At 42.6% G+C, this 20,250-nt stretch overlaps 1 long non-coding RNA gene across 2 annotated transcripts; it reads right to left on the bottom strand.

The window, feature by feature from the left end:
• Positions 1 to 974: 974 nt before the first annotated feature.
• Positions 975 to 14,291, bottom strand: LOC135533177 (uncharacterized). 2 transcript variants are annotated; one of them, XR_010454457.1, is made up of 4 exons: positions 13,834 to 14,291; positions 13,326 to 13,427; positions 12,996 to 13,173; positions 975 to 2,619 (listed from the first exon to the last, which is right to left on the bottom strand). It is a non-coding gene; the product is annotated as an uncharacterized LOC135533177 (long non-coding RNA). The 2 variants fall into 2 exon arrangements; XR_010454456.1 differs by lacking the exon at positions 975 to 2,619 and adding an exon at positions 3,544 to 3,909.
• Between the last annotated feature and the right edge of the window lie 5,959 nt (positions 14,292 to 20,250).

Raw genomic sequence — 20,250 nt, forward strand, 5'->3', positions numbered from 1 at the left:
TGAAATGTAACAAAACGACTATTGTATTTAATGAACTGTACACTGAGATGCTCAGTTGGTCAACATTCCTCCAGTGATTCCCCAACATCAGGTCAACATGCGCCCCACAAATGGAGCAGATATCTTATACCAGTCCTTCTTTAAAGACATGTATCCATAACAAGGCTTAGGTGTTTTCTATAGTGTCAATTTCTTAAACATCTTTGTTTTCATGCATATAACTTATGACCAAATTCACATTCTTTAGTGTAGACAGTTGTTATCTCATGTTGTTTTCATGAGTGTTTGAGATTAGGTCCCCGAATGGTCAAAAACCTCTTCAAATAGAAGTAAGTTTATACAACAAAATATCTTACAGGTCGACCCTCTCTCACTCTCTCTCATCATGTCACAAGCTGTCAGGCTCCCAGAGGAAGGGCACTAAAAGGCCCCAGCTCACTCAACTGCCCCTCCCTCTCCAACAGCCATCAACCCAGAACATCTAAAAGATAATCTGCGAATCCTTTCTTCCTCATGGAGTTTTTCCACTTGACTCTTTCCACATTTTGTTACATTACAGCCTTATTCTAAAAATGTATTAAATCCCATTTTTTCCTCATCAATCTACACACAATACTGTCATGTCTTTACTATCCTTAATGTGATGACATGCTACTTTTATCAAATCAATTACCTAACGTTTAATTGATTACGTGATTGAATTAAATCATGCAACAATTAATAACCACTAATAACCTGGGGCACCACGGAGAAGTTTATTTAAAGAGTTCCGTCTTCCGAATGAACTCTTAATAATCTAAAGATCTCTTACATTTCAGTCATCAATCAGTCATTAAATTATTATTAATTGTTACCTCATCAGTTCTCATTCCAAAACGTCCAAATTCTTGGTTATCTTCACAAACCCTAGTTTCCATAAGGAATCAGCATGACAAACTGGATTATTTATTTATTGACTAACTAAATAATCACAGAAATACATAAAACATATATTGGTAACGAACAATGGTAGAAAAGTCCCTAGTGGGCTAAGCCGATATGACAGCTTGGTAGACAAAAGGAAAGGGGTGTGACAGAGAGCGGGAAAGACAACGTGGATTCATTACAGTCTATAATTACATTAATTGAAATGCTAATCCTTTGCACATGAACGGCGTCTCATTCGAGAATAATTGCAATGTATATATATGTTGTCTCTTCTGTTGGATTCCTCCATCGTCCTGTAGGGTTCATCAGAGCCTCTGGTTCACTTTCATTGAAGTCACAAAGTTAACTAAGATGTAGACTTTATATAGTCACTGTACAGCCTTAACTATGGAGTGACCCCACGAAATGGGACATCAGCCAACTCAGTGACAACCACAGAACACAAATATATATAGTTTACAAAAATATTAGCGTCTTAGCTCTTATTGCAGGACTTTGACTGTGGTGCATCACCTCCCCTGTCAACCTATTGTGGGTATTGAACATTCATATTGAACTGTACAGCCTTACCTATTAATGTACACCACCACCGATCACAACTTCCTGTTTCCATCACATCTGTTAAGTTTTTTTTACACGGTATGACTTCATTCACATAAAAACTTCCCATAATGGTAAATCAAGCTATAAACTAATTATTTTCCCCTCAGGAAGCTCTGGTAAACAGTTGATGTAGTGCACTGCTGCCCCCACCAGGCCTGGAGGGCATTTTAACTTAGCAAGCTAGCTGTGTTAGCAAGCTAGCTGTGTTAGCAAGCAAGCTGTGTTAGCAAGCTAGCTGTGTAGCTGAGTTAGCAAACTAGCTGTGTTAGCAAAAGACGTAGCAGCAAACTAACTGGCTACTGATCAACCTATTGTGTCTATTGAACATTCATATTGGACAGCCTTACCTATAGAGTAGCACCACCACCCATCAGCCCATTCTCTTCTTGATGTCAAAGCTGCAGTGTATTGTTGCTATAGGAGTTTATGATTAATAATCCTATTTCAAGACACACTAATACTATACCTTTAAAGCCCCTCGGTCAGATATAAATCATCAGAGTGGGAAACCAACTGACATGGAAACAATGAAGCAAATGTATCACTATCAGAGGGGTGTATTATGACATCCGATAGAACTACTCAGACATTCCAAATATCACTTGATTATCAGAGGGGTGTATTATGACATCATGTAGAACTACTCAGACATTCCAAATCAGGCTTCATCCATATCATGAAGGTGGATATTGATCCAACCATTTCCAAAGTAATGACCGGGCTGATGGAAACAGGATATGCCTTTAACATTTTATAAATGCAAATAGACAATTTGTAAGTTTGTTTTACATGGTGGGATCATTTTGTGTCAGTAAACATTTATGAGCTAGAAATGGTGGTGGAAACTCCTTCGTGCGCAAATATTTATATAATAACCATCAGATCTTAGTTAACTTGGAGTCACGTGATGATATGTTGTGTGGTCCTCCCTCTACGACTTGGGAACTCATGCAGTTTATTAGGCTACAGATGAAATAAGTTATGAACTTCACAGGGTGGTGAAAGTGCATGTGATGAGCTTGATGCTCCTTTCCAATACATTTTGAGGGTCTTCTTCTGGTGACATGATGATGATTGACGCTTGGTTGCCTGTTGACAAATAAAATAATATCTCTCTCATCCATAATAATCTCATCATGTAGGTAGCCTACCAACACTGTATCTGTGAGCTGCTGGCTACAGTGCACGTTGCCATGTTTCTTCATATAACACAACAGCTTTTTAAAACCATCAGTAGAGTTGACAATGTGATGGAAACCCATTTAACTTGTATTTTTCATTCGATACATGGGAATTCAACAGCAAAAGCCCCCCCCCCTTTGTTCAGGGACACATTCTTACAAATATTTACACATTAAGTTAATTTAAAAGTTGACAGTGAGAGGACGTTTCTTTTTTTTGCTGAGTTTACAATTACCATTTTCCATGACAGAGTCTGTGAACATTTTAATTTCATTAAATCAGTGGGCCAACAATGCAAATGTCACAATGGAGAAAATGCATCACATCCAAATATCACTTGATTATCTGTAGTGCTGGAGGAATGACACACCCAGATAAACACACAAAGAGTTTAAAAAAGGACCGTTTAAACACATGGAATCTGATCTACTCTATATTCAAACTGACATAACTCCATATTCACCTCATGTTTTCTAATAAAAACATACAAATATATGTTTGAGTATACTTTGTACAATTCAATTTGATATGGTTTCAACAGGTAAACACATTCTCAGGCAAAAATATGAGACAATGGGACCACTGTGTATGTTCTCTGATGAATTTTAAGTCAACGTGATGTGAAATATCAATATACACATAGAAGTAATTATTCTCCAGTGTGATTCTCACATGACGTTTAAGTGACCGTGATGAGTAATATGTCTTCCCACAGTCTGAGCATTTGCAAGGGTTCTCCCTGTGTGCAGTCTCATGTGTTCTTTCAGCTTTCCTGAATGGTTAAAACACTTTCGCATTGGGAGCACCGGGCAAGGCTTCTCCCCTGTGTGTATTCGCTTATGAGCGTTCAGGTTTCCTGACTCTCTAAAACTTTTTCCACAATGGGAGCAGTGGTAAGGCTTCTCCCCTGTGTGTATTCGCACGTGATATTTCATGTTTCCTAACTTGTTAAAACTCTTTCCACACTGGGCGCAATGGTGTGGCCTCGCTCCTGTGTGTATCCTCTCATGTCTTTTCAGGCTTCCTAATCTGGTAAACCTAGTTCCACACTGGGAGCAGTGGTAAGGCTTCTCTCCGTGTGTATTCGCTCATGAGCTTTCAGGCTTCCTAACTGGTTTAAACTCTTTCCACACTGAGAGCAGAGGTGTCGTCTTGCTGTTTTGGACATCTTTGGTTCCTCGAAGATTGGTTTTCCTCCTGCCAAAGACGGTGTTTAATTAAATAAAGAGAGACGTAAATTGAAATAATTGATAATCATAACAATGAGCAATCCATCAGATGGGTTTACACCCATTCCTCTTCTAATCAGTGGACCATCCCCCACGGAAACATTGATCACTGACCTCAGCAACGATGCAAATCCTAACTATGCCGGGGGGCTGGAAATGTTAGATTTTGATGCCATAAGCGAGAAAAATGCAGACATTGGGACAGATGCTCTCCAAAATAGACCATCAGGCAGAGGCCTTGTGAAGGTTCTCTCCAGTTTAGCCCTCAACTATGCCCACCAGTAGAGATGGACAGTGTACCAGCACCTCAATGCCCAACAGAGGTACGAGCAGGAAGCTGGGGTGCTCAAGGCACAGGTGGAGAGAACCAGGGAGCTGGCATCGAAAGCCGAAAAAGATAAGCTACTGCTATCCGAGGAACTGTGTGTGAGAACAGATAAACACTTATAACAAAGAACGCGAACAAACTCTTGACCAAGTCCATATTCTAAAGGAACAACTCGTTTTAGCCAAAACGAAATATGATGCTGTCCACGCAAATCAACTTGATGCCCTGCAAACGGTTGTGAATGAAACAACTCAAAGCAATAATGTTCTATTTCAAAAGCTGCAGACCAAAGACAATCAGTTAACTTCTTATGGCTGGGGGCAGTATTGAGTAGCTTGGATGAATAAGGTGCCCAGAAGCTAAGATATGCATATTATTAGTATATTTGGACAGAAACACTCTGAAGTTTCTAAAACTGTTTGAATGATGTCTGGAGTATAACAGAACACATATGACAGGCAAAAACCTGAGAAAAAATCCTAACAGGAAGTGGGAAATCTGAGGTTTGTAGTTTTTCAACGCATCCCCTATTGAAGATACAGTGGGATATTGGTCATCTTGCACTTCCTAATGCTTCCACTAGATGTCAACAGTCTTTAGAACCTTGTTTGATGCTTCTACTGTGAGGGGCCGAATGAGAGGGGAATGAGTCTGCCAGAGCCATGATCTGACAATGTGCGTTCATGTGAGAGTTACATTGCATTTCTACAGAGAAAGGAATTCTCTGGTTGGAACATTATTGAAGATTTATGTTAAAAACACCCTAAAGATTGATTCTATACTTCGTTTGACATGTTTCTACGGACTGTAACGGAACTTTTTGACTTTGTCTGCTCGTGCGTCATGAATTTGGATTACAGGGCTGAAGGAATTTGGACATAAATTATAAACTTTGTCGAACAAATCAAACATTTATTGTGGAACTGGGATTCCTTGGAGTGCATTCTGATGAAGAACATCAAAGATTAGTGAATATTTATAATGCCGTTTCTGACTAATGTTGACTCCACAACATGGCAGATATCTGTTTGGCTGTTTTGGTCTCTGAGGGCTGTACTCAGATTATTGCATGGTATGCTTTTCCCGTAAAGATTTTTTGAAATATGACACAGCGGTTGCATTTAGGAAAAGTTTACCTTTTGTATCTTTTATCAATGTTTATTATGAGTATTTCTGTAAATTAGAAATTTTTGGACATAAATATGCACTTTATCAAACAAAACATACATGTATTGTGTAACATTTTTTTTATTTTACCTTTATTTTACCAGGCAAGTCAGTTAAGAACACATTCTTATTTTCAATGGCGGCCTAGGAAGTGGGTTAACTGCCTGTTCAGGGGCAGAACGACAGATTTGTACCTTGTCAGCTCGGGGGTCTTAACTTGCAACCTTTCGGTTACTAGTCCAACGCTCTAACCACTCGGCTACCCTGCCGCCCCAGGTCAAAGGTTAGTGATTAATTCTCTGTCTATTTCTTCTTTTTGTGTTTTTCTTTGACTTGGCGGTGACCTAACGTAATCATTTGGTGTGCTTTCACTGTAAAGCATTTTTGAAATCGGACACTGTGGTGGGATTAACAACAAGATTACCTTTACAATGGTATAAGATACTTGTATGTTTGAGGAAATTTAATTATGAGATTTCTGTTGCTTGAATTTGGCGCCCTGCACTTTCACTGGCTGTTGTCATATCGATACCGTTAACGGGATCGCAGCCATCAGTTAATGAACACAATGACCAAGTTGGAGGACAAAACAGCAGAACTCATTGAAGTCACTGATTTAATGAAGGATGAGAAAGACCAGGTGAGAAAGTTGGAAAAGGTGACCTCTAAACAAAAAGGAGGACATCGCATCACTGGAGACCTCTCACTCCACACTGAGACCTCTCACTCCACACTGGAGACCGCCACTCCACACTGGAGACCGCTCACTCCACACTGGAGACCTCTCACTCCACACTGGAGACCTCCTCACTCCACACTGGAGACCTCTCACACTGAGACCTCTCACCCACACTGAGACCTCTCACCCACACTGGAGACCTCTCACCACACTGGAGACCCCTCACTCCACACTGGAGACCGCTCACCCACACTGGAGACCTCTCACTCCACACTGGAGACCTCTCACCCACACTGAGACCGCTTCACCCACACTGGAGACCGCTCACTCCACACTGGAGACCGCTCACTCCACACTGGAGACCTCTCACTCCACACTGGAGACCTCTCACCCACACTGAGACCTCTTCACCCACACTGGAGACCGCTCACACCTGAGACCGTGTCTCACTACACTGGAGACCTAACACTGGAGACCCTCACTCCACACTGAGACCTCTCACTCCACACTGGAGACCTGGAGACCTCTCAGTCCACACTGGAGACCTGCAAACCATGACAGATAGGTACAGGCAGAGCGGAGCAAGGGCGACACCTACGTGTCTAAAATAAACACCCTCAACTCCCAGGTGGACTCTGCTGCAGCAGAACACCACCCTTAGGTATCATCTGGAGTGAACTATCACGCCATCCTATCGGGGACAACCAAAACCAAGCAACCTAGCTCACATTCGGAGCTCAGAGAATGAGGGAATGTAAACGACAGGAGATTTCAGCCTCTTTCTCTTGGCCATTCGGCCCACAGTGACATGGGGCCTCTCACCAACACAACCACAGCTTGACTTTTCCTCTTGGCCTTTCAGCCCACAATTCCCAATGGGAGGTGCAGATCCTCCCCGCGCACTCGGCGGGGATAGCCTTGACAAAATCATCAAAAACATCCGCCTCTTTGACCCTTTCAGGAAAGCCAAACAGCACAGACATTCTTAGCAGACATGGAGGACGCCTTGGATGGCTATCCAAACGCTACGAATGCCGACAGGCTCTACCTATTGAAGCGAACGTCAGGCTTTTTTTGGGCGGTTTTGGAGCAGTGGCTTTTCCCTGAGCGGCCTTTCAGGTTATGTCGATAGGGACACGCTTTGCTGTGGATATAGACACTTTTGTATCCGTTTCCTCCAGCATCTTCACAAGGTCCTTTGCAAATTCTTCTGGGATTGATTTGGACTTCGCACCTAAGTACATTCATCTCTAGGAGACACAACGCATCTCCTTCCAGAGCGAAAATGACAGCTGCGTGGTCCCATGGTGTTTATACTTGCGTACTATTGTTTGTACAGATGAACGTGGGTACCTTCAGACATTTGGAAATTGCTCCCAAGGATGAGCCACACTTGTGGGAGGTCTTCCATTACTTTCTGAGGTCTTGGCTGATTTCTTTGATTTTCTCCTGGTGTCAAGTTTGAAGGTAGGCCTTGAAATACATCCACAGGTACACCTCCAATTGACACAAATTATGTCAATTAGCAGAAGCTTCTAAAGCCATGACATAATTTTCTGGAAATTTCCAAGCTGTTTATAGAGTATGTAAACTTCTGTAAACAAATGTTGGAAAAATTACTTGTGTCTTGTGTTCCAAAAATATAGCTGGTTAACAAGAAATTAGTGGAGTGGTTGAAAAACGGGTTTTAATGACTCCAACCTAAGTGTATGTAACGTCCAACTTCAACTGTATACACGCAGTGCCTCCGGAAAGTATTCAGACCCCTTGAGTGTTTTCTAAAACTGATTCAATTGTATTTTTTTAGCTCATTAAAATGTACAAAATATACCCCGTAATGACAAAGCAAAAACAGGATTTTAGATTGTTGTTTTTTTTTTACAAATGAAAAAACTGAAATGTCACATTTACAAAAGAATTCAGAACATTTACTCAGTACTTTGTTGAAACACCTTTGGCAGTGATTACAGCCTTGAGCCTTCTTGGGTATGACACTACAAGTTTGGCACACCTGTACTTGGGGAGTTTCTCTCATTCTCTGCAGATCCTCTCAAGCTCTGTCAGGATGGATGTTGCGCATTGCTGCATAGCTATTTTCAGGTCTCTCCAGAGATGTTTGATCAGGTTCAAGTCCGGGCTCTGGTTGGGCCACTCAAGGCATTCTGAGACTTGTCCCGAAGCCACGTCTGCGTTGTCCTGTTGGAAGGTGAACCTTTGCCCCAGTCTGAGGTCCTGAGTGCTTTGGAGCAGGTTTCCATCAATTATCTCAATGTAATTTTCTCCGTTCATCTTTCCTTCGATCCTTACTAGTCTCCCAGTCCCTGCCGCTGAAAAATATCCCCACACCATGATACTGACACCACCACACTTCACTGTAGGGATGGTGCCAGGTTTCCTCCAGACCTGACACTTGGCATTCAGGCCAAATAGTTCAATCAGATCAGAGAATCTTGTTTCTCGTGGTCTGAGAGTCCTTTAGGTGCCTTTTGGCAAACTCCAAGCAGGCTTTCATGTGCCTTTTACTGAGAAGTGGCTTCAATCTGGCCACTTCACTTTGGCCGGGCGGTGGTCTTGGTGGTTCCAAACTTTCCATTTAAGAATGATGACGGCCACTGTGTTCTTTAGGACCTTCAATGCTGCAGAAATGCTGGTCCACTTCCCCAGATCCGTGACACAATCCTGTCTCAAACTCCAAGCAGGTTTTCGTTTTCTGTCCTGAGTGCTTTGGAGCAGGTTCTCTGTTCCATTCATCTTTCCCTCAGTCCTAACAAGTCTCCCAGTCCTTGCTGCAAAACATCCCCTTCACTGTCGGGATGATGCCAAGTTTCCACCAGACATGATGCTTGGAATTCAGCTCTGGTAGGGCCACGCAAGGACATTCTGAGACTTGGAGTTTGGAGCTTTCCAAGAGTTTTCCGAGCGGGCTGTCAGGTGCCTTATACTGAGGAGTGGCTTCCATCTGGCCACTCTACCATAAAGGCCTGATTGTTGGAGGGCTGCAGAGTTGGTTGTCCTTCTGGAAGGTTCTCTCATCTCCACAAAGGAACCCTGGAGCGCTGTCAGTGACCATCGGGTTCTTGGTCACCTCCCTAACCAAGGCCCTTCTCCACCGATTGTTCAGTTTGGCCAGGCAGCCAGCTTTTGGTAGAGTCTTGGTGGTTCCACACTTCTTCCTTTTAAGAATGATTGAGGACCTTGTGTTTTTGGGACCTTCATGCAACCTTAACATGCTGCAGAAATGTGTTGGTACACTTCCCCCTGTTCTGCGCTGTCACTCAATCCTCTCTCAAGGAAAACTCCTTTGACCTCAGGGCTTGGTTTTTGCTCTGACATCCAAAAGTGCAATCAATTTAATTTACCACAGATGTACTCCAATCAGGTCGTAGAAACATCTCAAAGATAATCAATGGTAACAGCATGCACCTCAGCTCCATTTCAAGTCTCATAGCAAAGGGTTTGAATACTTATGTAAATAAGATTTAAAATTATACATTTGCAAACAGGTATAACAACCTGTTTTCGCTTTGTCGTTAAGGGGTAGTGTGTGTAGATTGAATCAGGCTGTAACGTAACTAAATATGGAAAAGTCAAGGGGTCTGAATACTTTCCGAATATAGTGTATATAATAATGTATATGTGCCATGTTATACAGTATGAATAGACTTGTTCAGTCACATGTCATGAATTCACTATGACATCATCATATTTACATACATTTTATGGGTTAAAAAGTGTTTGTTTTTTCTCAGACTTCAATAAACAACTCCAGGTGAAAGACAAAGGCCATAGCTGTAATAAAATAACAAATTAACTGGCAAAGCAGCAGAGCGAGGCCCGCATCCAGCAACGTCACGAGTCACGTTTTGCAGCCGTTTCAGTACAGCACTACATGGAGAGAGAGGGAGAGCAGCTGTTTCAGTACAGCACTACAGGGAGAGAGAGGGAGAGCAGCTGTTTCAGTACAGCACTACAGGGAGAGAGGGAGAGCAGCTGTTTCAGTACAGCACTACAGGGAGAGAGAGGGGAGCAGCTGTTTCAGTACAGCACTACAGGGAGAGAGAGGGAGAGCAGCTGTTTCCAGTACAGCACTACAGGGAGAGAGGGGGAGCAGCTGTTTCAGTACAGCACTACAGGGAGAGAGAGGGGGAGAGCAGCTGTTTCAGTACAGCACTACAGGGAGAGAGAGGGGGAGCAGCTGTTTCAGTACAGCACTACAGGGAGAGAGAGGGAGAGCAGCTGTTTCAGTACAGCACTACAGGGAGAGAGAGGGGGAGCAGCTGTTTCAGTACAGCACTACAGGGAGAGAGAGGGGGAGAGCAGCTGTTTCAGTACAGCACTACAGGGAGAGAGAGGGGAGCAGCTGTTTCAGTACAGCACTACAGGGAGAGAGGGGAGAGCAGCTGTTTCAGTACAGCACTACAGGGAGAGAGAGGGGAGCAGCTGTTTCAGTACAGCACTACAGGGAGAGAGAGGGGGAGAGCAGCTGTTTCAGTACAGCACTACAGGGAGAGAGAGGGGGAGCAGCTGTTTCAGTACAGCACTACAGGGAGAGAGAGGGGGAGAGCAGCTGTTTCAGTACAGCACTACAGGGAGAGAGAGGGGGAGAGCAGCTGTTTCAGTACAGCACTACAGGGAGAGAGAGGGGGAGAGCAGCTGTTTCAGTACAACACTACAGGGAGAGAGAGGGGGAGCAGCTGTTTCAGTACAGCACTACAGGGAGAGAGAGGGAGAGCAGCTGTTTCAGTACAGCACTACAGGGAGAGAGAGGGAGAGCAGCTGTTTCAGTACAGCACTACAGGGAGAGAGAGGAGAGCAGCTGTTTCAGTACAGCACTACAGGGAGAGAGGGATAGCAGCTGTTTCAGTACAGCACTACAGGGAGAGAGAGGGAGAGCAGCTGTTTCAGTACAGCACTACAGGGAGAGAGAATCCACGGGAAAACATCCACTGGACTAGTTTCAATGTATGGAATCACTTAGGAGTTTCTGGATGTTGGGTAAACTTCTCCTTTGAAGCATCATTGAGAAATAATTAATTGAAGTTGGGACATTTGTAGACTAAGAGGTTAGAATGTTGGGCCAGTAACAGAAAGGTCTCTGGTTCAAATCTCCACACCCGCAATATAGAAAAAAATATGCTGTTCTGAACTTGAGCAAGGCTGTTAACCCGCAACAATAACCCCGGGCAAAGATGACGTGGACGTCGATTAACCCCCACACCTCTCTGATCCAGAGGGGTTGTGTTCAATGCAGAAGACATTACAGTCCTCCTTTAAGAATCCATAATGTTTCATCATTACATGCTGCAGTCCTCCTTTAAGACTCCATAATGTTTCATCATTAGATGCTACAGTCCTCCTTTAAGACTCCATAATGTTTCATCATTAGATGCTACAGTCCTCCTTTAAGACTCCATAATGTTTCATCATTAGATGCTACAGTCCTCCTTTAAGACTCCATAATGTTTCATCATTAGATGCTACAGTCCTCCTTTAAGACTCCATAATGTTTCATCATTAGATGCTACAGTCCTTCTTTAAGACTCCATAATGTTTCATCATTAGATGCTGCAGTCCTCCTTTAAGACTCCATAATGTTTCATCATTAGATGCTACAGTCCTCCTTTAAGACTCCATAATGTTTAATCATTAGATGCTACAGTCCTCCTTTAAGACTCCATAATGTTTCATCATTAGATGCTGCAGTCCTCCTTTAAGACTCCATAATGTTTCATCATTAGATGCTACAGTCCTCCTTTAAGACTCCATAATGTTTCATCATTAGATGCTACAGTCCTCCTTTAAGACTCCATAATGTTTCATCATTACATGCTGCAGTCCTCCTTTAAGACTCCATAATGTTTCATCATTAGATGCTACAGTCCTCCTTTAAGACTCCATAATGTTTCATCATTAGATGCTACAGTCCTCCTTTAAGACTCCATAATGTTTCATCATTAGATGCTACAGTCCTCCTTTAGACTCCATAATGTTTCATCATTAGATGCTACAGTCCTCCTTTAAGACTCCATAATGTATCATCATTAGATGCTACAGTCCTCCTTTAAGAGAGATCTTTGATGAAAACCTGCTCCAGAGCAGAACCTGCTGCTTTATCAGAGTTCTGAGTAGAGGGTCTGAATACTTAAGTAAATGTAATATTTCAGTTTTGTATTTTTTCCAATAATTAGCAAAAATATCAAACGTTTTTGTTTGTTGCTTTATCAGTATGGGTTATTGTGTTTTTAGAATAAGGTTGTAACCTAACAAAACTTGGAAAAAGTCAAGGGGTCTGAATACTTTCTGGAGGCACTGTACTCTCCGATGCCAAGTCTAGACAGGACCATCCCCCAGGTCCCCACTCTACTCACCGTATGTGTAGTGATGTCCAGTCAGTTGTTTTAAAATATATATTTGCCATGTTTAACAAGTCCTGTAGATCAGATGTTAATGAAGCAATACAGACCACATTGAAGTGTCTTGAGTTTTGTTTGCCTGTCCTACAGTCTTGTAAAGATGGGGGGGGGGGGTTGACTGGGACAGGCAATGTCACATCCATAATGTTTTATGGAAACGTTTTTGTAAAACAAGCACCTTACATCGGATCATCTTGAAACTTTCCCTCTAAAGCGAACTTTCATCAAGGTTTAATATGGTCTATTGGTTCCTCTCTTTTCATTGGCAGAATCCTTTTTCAGTGTTATGATATTCATAACATCCATATACACTACTCCATCTTCCTGTCAACTAACAGAACTCTGCTGGTTGTCCTGGTAACAGATACCAGTCCATCTTCCTGTCAACTAACAGAACTCTGCTGGTTGTCCTGGTAACAGATATCAGTGGGCAGATCTGTTGTATTTGTTCAAACTACAGCACTTACTTTGATGTGTCAAATCTGATCCTTTCATCTCTTCTCCTCCTCTCACAGTTCCACTCAGCCCTGTTGTTTTCCTGAAGTCCACCAGCAGCACAGACAACCTCTTCATACCCAGCAGTAACGTGCTAACAGGAGAGGCACGACACGGGGACTCTGGGAGGGAGGAAGGTCTATCGTTGTCCTGGTAACCATAAAGAGGGGACACAGACACATATCATTATGGATGCTGATGTCACCGCTGTCATGAAGTGCTTTACTGAAGCCCAGACCCCGATAGAGCAAGCTGTATGCTAGACCAGACCAAGCTGTATGCTAGACCAGACCAAGCTGTACCATCTGGTGTTCTGATCTGGAGAGACTCTTCTCTGCCTCGTCAGCATCAGGATGTTGTTGAGGCTCCCCAGAGGATCCATAATAGTCATGTCTCTCTCCTGTCTGAACAAGAACATCAAACAGATAGTGAACTTATGACCGTCTATTAAAATCATAGGGTCTTAGACGAGGCATTAATCTCTCTAAACAGGGCCTAAAATGCAAATGTTAAAGGGTAGTTCCACGAAATGGGTGCCTTTTGCGTCCCTTTGATATTTTAAGTGTAAATTATTCTCCAATATTGCATTTTAAAAGCCTGTTATACTAGATGAGATGCACTTTAATGTAGACCACGTGGAGAATTTAATACATCTAATTTAAAAGATATGTACCAAAGGCAGATTGACCCTTGAAGAATGTATAAAGTACTGAACAACATAGTCAAGTAGAACTTCATTAGAATGCCCCTTAAAAACCACACATTAGTTCAACAACTGCATAGTTTGTGCCCGTTTAAGACAGTACTCACTGGTGTTAATCAGATATTCTGTCTCCTCCTCTTTCACTCTCAAAACGTCTTCCTTCTTCACCTCCACTGCGATAGCATCCTCTTCCTCTCTTAAAGGTTCTTCCTCAATAACATCATCTTCTTCTTCTTTCACGACAATGTTCAGCCCCAAAGCTTAATTCTGCATACAGCAGGCCTCCTCTTCTTTAGCAAGGGAGGGGTAGTTTAGTGAACTCATGGTCCGGGATGTTAGAATTAGCGACTAGCCTAGTGCTAGTAAGGTAGCATTAGCGGCTTGGCTCAGTATCATTGCTTAACAACTTTGCAAATTGAACAAGCAAATTACATTAAAGTTAACCAGTTGATACGTCAAATGAACTGCGTTTACAACACTGAGATTAGCTAATGTACATTAACATGGTCTAAAGCGTCAATCTTTTAGTTTCATGTTTGCTAGCAAGCTACCGAGGTGGTTGAAAGGCGCCTTGTTGTTCCTGAAGAAGCGTCCGTCCAGTCTATTACACGTCACGAAAGAAGAGTCAACTGAAAGACGCCCATCGCCATCTGCTGACTGGAGTGGGTAACGCAGTTTGGAAACAGAAGTTACTACACTTTTTGTATTGGATAGAGCATCATAATAATTTAACAATAAGATGATATATTTTCTCTTACGTCTTACAAATAATACGTTCCTGTACACAGACGTAGAAGCAGAATATGAATATGTGGATGATGAATAAATACTTCTACGAATAGGTTGTGTTTTCATGCACATTTGCTCTGTTCATTTTTCACATTCGTTTTTATCTAGATGTGACGGTACTAATCCCTTAAAGCTACGCTCTTTAAGGTACAAATCATCCTGTAAACCAGGGGTGGGCAACTCCAGTCCTCGGGGCCTGATTGATGTCACACTTTTTCTCCATCCCTAACAAACACAGCTGATTAATCAAACTGCAATCTAAACTGAAGATCATGATTAGGTGATTATTGGAGTCTGGTGTGTTAGCTGGGGCAAAGCTGTGACACTAATCGGGCCCTCGAGGACTGGAATTGCCCAACCCCGCTGTAAACAATATCGCAAATACATCACATGGAAATATAACTTGATAAATCTGTGGTGCTTTACACTGAGTTGACAAAACATTAAGAACACCTGCTCCTTCCATGACATAAACTGACGAGGTGAATCCAGGCTAAAGCTATGATCCCTTATTGATGCCACTATATAAATCCACTTCAGTCAGTGTAGATGAAGGGGAGGCGATGGCTTAAATAAGGATTTTAAAGCCTTGAGACAAATGAGACATGGATTGTGTATGTGTGCCATTCAGAGGGTGAATGGGGAAGACAAAATAGTTAAGAGCCTTTGAACAGGGTATGGTAGTTGGTCCCAGGCGCAGGTTGTGCGCCTGCAACGCTGCTGGGTTTTTCCAGCTTCCCATGTGATTTGTTTTCTCATGAGCATGGCCTTATTTCTATTACAGCATATTGGATGACATTCATTCATATTCCATTCAACCTGTTCAATGTAACAGCAACAGGTTTAGGCTACTATGTGATACTAGAATTTTCCCTATACCCATCGTGAGATTGCTACAACCTAGCCTATGAATGGAAGTTTAGAACGTAGGTGTCGAGATACATTTTTTGGTGACAGACAGTGACACATGGACAGACAGTCGTGAAGACATCAGCAACTAATTATCATGGTCCAAACACACCAAGACAGTCATGAAGAGGGCACGACAACAACTTTTCCACCTCAGGAGAGTGAAAAGATTTGACATGGGTCCTCAGATCCTCAAAATGTTCTACAGCTGCACCATCGAGAGCATCCTGACTGGTTGCATCACCACCTGGTATGGCAACTGCTCGGCATCTGACCGTAATGCACTACAGAGGGTTGTGACCATCACTGGGGTCAAGCTCCCTGCCATTATGGACCTATATAAAGAAAGTCCAAAAAATCAGATACTCCAGTCACCCAAGTCATAGACTGTTAGCTCTGCTCCCGCACGTCAAGCGGTACCGGAGCACCAAGTCTAGAACCAAAAGGCTCCTTAACAGCTTCCACCCCCAAGCCATAAGACTGCTGAACAATTCATTAAATGGCCACCGGACTATTTACATTGACCCCTCCATTTGTTTTGTACACTGCTGCTACTCGCTGTTTATTATCTATGAAATGTCACTTCACCCCTACCTACATGTCCAAACTACTTCGACTAACCTGTACCCCGCACACTGACTCGGTACCAGTACCCCCTGTATATAGCCTCCACACTGACTCGGTACCAGTACCCCCTGTATATAGCCTCCACATTGACTCAGTACCAGTACCCCATGTATATAGCCTCCACATTGACTCGGTACCAGTACCCCCTGTATATAGCCTCCACACTGACTCGGTACCAGTACCCCCTGTATATAGCCTCCACATTGACTCAGTACCAGTACCCCATGTATATAGCCTCCACACTGACTCGGTACCAGTAGCCCCTGTATATGGCCTCCACATTGACATTGTAGCCTAGTGGTTAGAGCATTGGACTAGTAACCGAAAGGTTGCAAGTTCAAATCCCCGAGCTGACAAGGTACAAAATCTGTCGTTCTGCCCCTGAACAGGCAGTTAACCCACTGTTCCCAGGCCGTCACTGAAAATAAGAATTTGTTTTTAACTGACTTGCCTGGTAAAATAAAGGTTAAAAAAATAAATGTTCTTAACTCTTCTTGAACTCTACTGTTAGTTAAAGGGCTTGTAAGTAAACATTTCACTGTAAGGTCTACACTTGTTGTATTCGGCGCATGTGACAAATAAAGTTTGATTTTATTTGACAAATTCAGGTATGTTTATCCCGTTTTTTTCTATTTAAGAAACCTTTGTCAACAGATGTCTCTGAATGTCCTTGAGTGGCCCAGCCAGAGCCCGGATTTGAACCCGATCGAACATCTCTGGAGAGAACCGAAAATAGCTGTGCAGCGATGCTCCCCGTCCAACCTGACAGAGCTTGAGAGGATCTGCAGAGAAGAATGGGAGAAACATGAGGCTCCTGCTGCCCTCAAGGGCACATTGACATATTTTTCACCTTGTCCTCTCTGGGATTCAAACCAGAGACCTTTCAGTTACTGGCCCAACACCATTAACCGCTAGGCTACCTGCAGCAGGAGTCCCATGTTGACAGGAGAGCCCACCTTTATTTCTCCCTCATTATGAACATTCATATTGGTCAACAGTCCTACTGTGTGTATTGAACATTCATATTGGAAACAGTCAACCTATTGTGTGTATTGAACATTCATATTGGACTGGAGCAGCTAGCTAACTGGCTACTGATCAATCTGTTGTGTGTATTGAACATTCCTATTGGACAGCCTTACCTATAGAGTAGCACCACCACCCATCAGCCTGTTCTCTTCTTGATGTCAAAGCTGCAGTGTATTGTTAATTAATTAATTAACTAATTGCCCAAACAATTAGAGCTTCTACTTTTAAAAATACACCTTTCCAGAAACAAGTCTCTCACCGTTGCCGCTTGTTATAGTTCCCTCTTAGCCCCCAGCTGTGCCCTGGACACCATATGTGAATTGATTGCCCCAGATCTGTCTTCAGAGTTCGTACTGTCAGGTGACCAAAACTGGGATATGCTTAACACCTCGGCCGCCGTACAATCTAAACTAGATGCCCTCAATCTCACACAAATTATCAAGGAATTTACCAGGTACAACCCTAAATCCATAACCATGGGCACCCTCATAGATATCATCCTGGCCAACTTGCCCTCTAAATACACCTCTGCTGCCTTCAACCAGGATCTCAGTGATCACTGCCTCATTGCCTGCGTCCGTGGTCAAACGACCACCCCTCATCACTGTCAAGCGCTCCCTAAAACACTTCAGCAAGCAGGCCTTTCTAATCGACCTAGCCCAGATATCCTGGTAGGATATTGACCTCATCCCGTCAGTAGAGGATGCCTGGTTGCTCTTATTAAAAGTAATTTCCTCACCATCTTAAATAAGCCCCGTTCAAAAAAGTGTAGAACTAAGAACAGATATGGCCCTTGGTTCACCCCAGACTTGACTGCCCTTGAACAGAAGAAAAACATCCTGTGGCGTTCTGCATCGAATAGCGATGTGCAACTTTTCAGGGAAGTCCGGAACCAATATACACAGTCAGTTAGGAAAGCTAAGGGCTAACTTTTTCAAACAGACATTTGCATTCTGTAGCACTAATTCCAAAATGCGCCTCCCAGGTGGAAAAAAATCCTGGACCTTCCACGACGCATACAAACCCATAGTACCCTCCAAACTTGTCATTAAGCTCGATACCCTGGGTCTCGACCCCGCGCTGTGCAACGGGGTCCTGGACTTCCTGATAGGCCGCCCCCAGGTGGTGAGTGTAGGTAACAACATCTCCACCCCACTGATCCTCAACACTGGGGCCCCACAATGGTGCGTTCTCGGCCCTCTCCTGTACTCCCTGTTCACCCATGACAGCGTGGCCACGCACGCCTCCAACTTGTCACCAAAAACACTCACAAACTTTTACAGATGCACAATCGAGAGCATCCTGTCGGGCTGCATCACCGCAGAAACTACTCCGCCCACAACCGTAAGGCTCTCCAGAGGGTAGTGAGGTCTGCACAATGCATCACCGGGGGTAAACTACCAGCTCTCCAGGACACCTACACCACCCCATGTCACAGGAAGGCCAAATAGATCATCAAGGACAACAACCACCCGAGCCACTGCCTGTTCACCCCGCTATCATCCAGAAGGCGAGGTCAGTACAGGTGCATCAAAGCTGGGACCGAGAGACTGAAAAACAGCTTCTATCTCAAGGCCATCAGACTGTTAAACAGCCATCACTAGCACATTAGAGGCTGCTGCCTATTGGCATAAATACATAGACTAATGATATCTATCATAGACTAGAAATCACTGGCCACTTTAAGGAATGAAACACTAGTCACTTTAATAATGTTTACATGTCTTGCATTACTCATCTCATATGTACATACTGTATTCTATACTATTCTACTGTATCTTAGTCTATGTATTACTCATCTCATATGTACATACTGTATTCTATACTATTCTACTGTATCTTAGTCTATGTATTACTCCTCTCAAATGTACATACTGTATTCTATACTATTCTACTGTATCTTAGTCTATGCATTACTCATCTCATATGTACATACTGTATTCTATACTATTCTACAGTATCTTAGTCTATGCATTACTCCTCTCATATGTACATACTGTATTCTATACTATTCTACTGTATCTTAGTCTATACATTACTCATCTCATATGTACATACTGTATTCTATACTATTCTACTGTATCTTAGTCCGTTACGCTGTGACGTCGCTCATCTATATGTACATAGTCTTAATTCATTCCTCCTTAGATGTGTGTGTATTGGTTATATGTTGTGTAAGCTGTTAGATATTACTGCACTGTCCAAGCTGGAAGAACAAGCATATCGCTGCACCCGCAAAAAACACTTGCTAACCACGTATATGTGACCAATACAATTTGATTTGGCAAAATTACAGACACTACCATCTTACACTACTTCTAACAAATGGTTAAATTACAGACTACCATCTTACACTGCTTCTAACAAATGGTAAAATTACAGACACTACCATCTTACACTGCTTCTAACAGATGGTTAAATTACAGACACTGCCATCTTACACTGCTTCTAGCAAATGGTTAAATTACAGACACTACCATCTTACACTGCTTCTACAGACACTACCATCTTACACTGCTTCTATCAAATGGTTAAATTACAGACACTACCATCTTACACTGCTTCTAGCAAATGGTTAAATTACAGACACTACCATCTTACACTGCTTCTAACAAATGGTTAAATTACAGACACTACCATCTTACACTGCTTCTAACAAATGGTAAAATTACAGACACTACCATCTTACACTGCTTCTAACAAATGGTTAAATTACAGACTACCATCTTACACTGCGTTTCTAAAAATGGTTAAATTACAGACACTACCATCTTACACTGCTTCTAACAAATGGTAAAATTACAGACACTACCATCTTACACTGCCTTCTAACAAATGGTTAAATTACAGACACTACCATCTTACACTGCTTCTAACAGATGGCAAAATTACAAAACACTACCATCTTACACTGCTTCGAGATAATGGTTAAATTACAGACACAACCATCTTACACTGCTTATAATAAATGGTAAAATTACAGACACTACCATCTTACACTGCTTCTAACAAATGGTTAAATTACAGACACTACGATCTTACACTGCTTCTAACAAATGGTTAAATTACAGACACTACCATCTTACACTGCTTCTAACAGATGGTTACATTACAGACACTACCATCTTACAATACATCTAGCAAATGGTTACATTACAGACACTACCATC

Source organism: Oncorhynchus masou, unplaced genomic scaffold (genome assembly GCF_036934945.1).
Source record: "Oncorhynchus masou masou isolate Uvic2021 unplaced genomic scaffold, UVic_Omas_1.1 unplaced_scaffold_2267, whole genome shotgun sequence".
Taxonomy (NCBI): domain Eukaryota; kingdom Metazoa; phylum Chordata; class Actinopteri; order Salmoniformes; family Salmonidae; genus Oncorhynchus; species Oncorhynchus masou.